This window comes from Ruditapes philippinarum, unplaced genomic scaffold (assembly GCF_026571515.1).
Source record: "Ruditapes philippinarum isolate M1 unplaced genomic scaffold, ASM2657151v2 ctg14023_1_1_1_1, whole genome shotgun sequence".
Taxonomy (NCBI): domain Eukaryota; kingdom Metazoa; phylum Mollusca; class Bivalvia; order Venerida; family Veneridae; genus Ruditapes; species Ruditapes philippinarum.
The window spans coordinates 20,211-23,245 of record NW_026864184.1 but is presented as its reverse complement, the minus strand read 5'-3'; the positions used below and the strand labels follow the sequence as shown (position 1 = coordinate 23,245).

At 35.7% G+C, this 3,035-nt stretch overlaps 1 long non-coding RNA gene across 1 annotated transcript; it reads right to left on the bottom strand.

Annotated features, from left to right (window-relative positions):
• Positions 1 to 539: 539 nt before the first annotated feature.
• On the bottom strand, positions 540 to 2,674 carry LOC132724776 (uncharacterized). Its single transcript, XR_009624959.1, has 3 exons — positions 2,306 to 2,674; positions 1,459 to 1,741; positions 540 to 1,227 (listed from the first exon to the last, which is right to left on the bottom strand). It is a non-coding gene; the product is annotated as an uncharacterized LOC132724776 (long non-coding RNA).
• Positions 2,675 to 3,035: the final 361 nt, after the last annotated feature.

The following is a 3,035-nucleotide window of genomic DNA, read 5'->3' as shown; positions in this document are numbered from 1 at the left end:
GGTCACAATTTTGACTCAGTTGTTAGCAAACTTGGTCAGGAAACTTGTCTAGGTCATTGCTGGGAATAAATCGAACATGGGACATCTCGGATGAAAAACTAGGTCCACAGGAGATAAAAATAGAAAAATCTTGTTAACACTCTAGTGGCTACTGTTCTGATCCAAATATTCTGTTAATTGGTCTAAAAGTTTGTTTTGATGATTTCTAAGTCAAGATCCAACATGAGTCATCTTGAATGAAAAACTAGGTCACACCGCCCAAATATGGATTAGCCTTGTTAACATTCTAGTGGTCACATTTTCGACTCAATTATCATCAAACTTGGTCAGGATGCTTGTCTAGGTAATTGCTTGGATGAGTTCGAAATTGCATGTGAAACTAGGTCACCGGAGCTAAAAATAGAAAAATCTTGTTAACACTCTAGTTGCTACTGTTTTGATCCAAGTATCCTGGAAATTGGTCTGACAGTTTGTTTTGATGATTTCTAGGTCAAGTTTGAATATGTGTCACCTGGGTAAAAAAACTAGGTCCCCCTGCTCAAATATGGATAATCCTTGTTAACACTGTAGTGGTCACATTTTTGACTCACCTGTCATGAGACTTGGTCAGAATGCTTGTCTAGGTAATTGTTTGGATGAGTTTGATAAGTCAGGTGAGCGATCTAAGGCCATCATGGCCCTCTTGTGTTGTATGGTTTTATTTAAGAAATATTTTGTTCCAGTTACAGGGAATTCCCAGGATTTTTTTAAGCGCTACATTTTTTTAATTAGACGGGGGTGGGAGCGGGAGGGGGTCTTGACCCCCATACCGCGTGTCGAAAATTTTTGCCATTTTAGGTGTCAAGATACTGCTGTGGGCTGTTTTAAAACAAATAATGAAAGTTTTTCACTTGATAAACATTTTCTTAATTTTCATTATTTATTTTTTGCATATCCAACAATTCAAATAAATTAACAATTATATATAAACACAAGTTCACAACATGTGATCAACATTTATATGTATGAGTGTCCCATTTAAATATGTTTCAGTTGTTTTTTCTTCATTAACATCATTAAAAGTGGGCCTGTCTTCTAGGTTTGTTGTCCTTCCATGCCTTGACTGCCTTCTCAAAGTTGAAAGATTCTAATGGGAGACGGCAAGAAGATAGTTTAGAACTTTAACAGAGAGACAATTCCTGTTTTCAGTCTTAACTCTCTTCAGGCAGCTGAATCCTCGCTCACAATCTGAAATTAATAAATGAAAGTAATCATTAACGTTTACCTCATGTCTTTTATTTATTTTGTTTGTTTGCTATGAATTTTTGAAAATTTAAAACTTCTAGTCTGTTTAAACTTAACTAAGTAAAAAAAATTATATTTGAAATGTTGAAAAACTTCAAGCAAAGTGTTACACATCTGCATCTGTCATTGGAATTTCATTAACGTCCAAGAATGAATCAATTTAATAATAATTACCTGCAGTAGAGGTTGGGAGGAGGAGACCCACAGCAGCAATTCTTTAAAGGACTGGATGACTGGTAGAAAGGTTGCCAGTAATCTAGGTCATGGTCTGGTCGGCTAACTGATCAATTCCCTCTAGACGGGCACGTACCTGGTGCCAGTGGCTGCGTCACTGCTCCATATCTACACAAAAGTGCCTGGCCAGCTCCTGTGTGTCCTGACAAACAAATGCTAAGGGGCATAGACAGTAGATTGCACTTCACAAAGCTGTCCATGAACAGGCTCGATTAAAGAGGGCCTGCAAAATTAAGACTTTTTTCATTTTGGGGATTCAATTAACAGAAACAGTTTACAAGATATTTTTACTCTTTTTTCAATTAAAAAAGAAAATGACCAATGGGCTGTCACTAAGTGGGATTGTTGATGTAAAGTGTTTGTTGTTGTTTTCACTCAGTTGCAAGTTGATAATGAACAGTCGTAAATGTTTTCAATGTTAAAGTAGCCATCAATCAAATTTATTCTGAATATCTATGCAGTGAAATCCAAGTAAAATACGATAATCATGTATATATTAAAAAGCAAAAAGATCCTGTGACAGTTTCAATGACATTTCTCACAAAAAAACACTCTTATTTGATAGTGAACTAGGCGCTGGCCTCTTTCTTCACTTATTCATGTTAGACCTATTATTTTTCGAAATCTTAATACTACAGTACTGGTTAGACGTAACGATCGTAAGAAAATGAAAGATGAAACTTATATCGAGACAATTTACCCATTCATCCCTAAATATCAAACTGTTATATCGCATGTCAATTAATGCCAATTATACTATCAAAACAATAAAAGTTATTACACCTACCTGAAACATGTAAATATCACACATGCCGCAGTTAAATTGCACCCATCTCAATACAGGGTAATTGACAACACCTGAAAGTGCACCAACAGTCGTCTGCAGACATCGATGACAGGTGTCTGTGACGTCACACAGTCTCAAGGCAATCAGTGTATCGGGTTGTGTATACGCCTCGGGTAATTATCTCCACAGGACATGTATATTGGCTTGTTTATTTGGCTAATTGGGGTTAACTTATAGACTCAATAGAAAGGAATATCGGTCATTTTTTAAAGCGCTATGATAATTTTAAGCGCATCGGGATTTCTTGTTCTGAAATTTTAGCGCATCGGTGCCGATGCGCTAAAAGCGTCTGGGGAATTCCCTGAGTTATTTACAGATGTTTGTATGATTATTGGATTAAAGTTAAAGTACACTGATTTTCTTGTTATACACTACAATCCATTGTAACATCTTGAAATGTTTTCCATGATATATACATATATATTTATATATGGAATAACTATATGGTCTCAACCATGACTTGGTAGTTTTTAGCTCGACTATTTGAAAAATATGAGAGCTATTGTAGTAACCCAGCGTCCGCGTCTGCGTTGGTTAAAGTTTATTTTAAAGTCAAATATCTCAATTATTGCTTGAGATATTCAATTGAAACTTACAATAGTTATTTATAGTAACAATGTACATCAGATTGACAAGTTGGGTAACTCTGCCTACAATATTAAAACTTCAC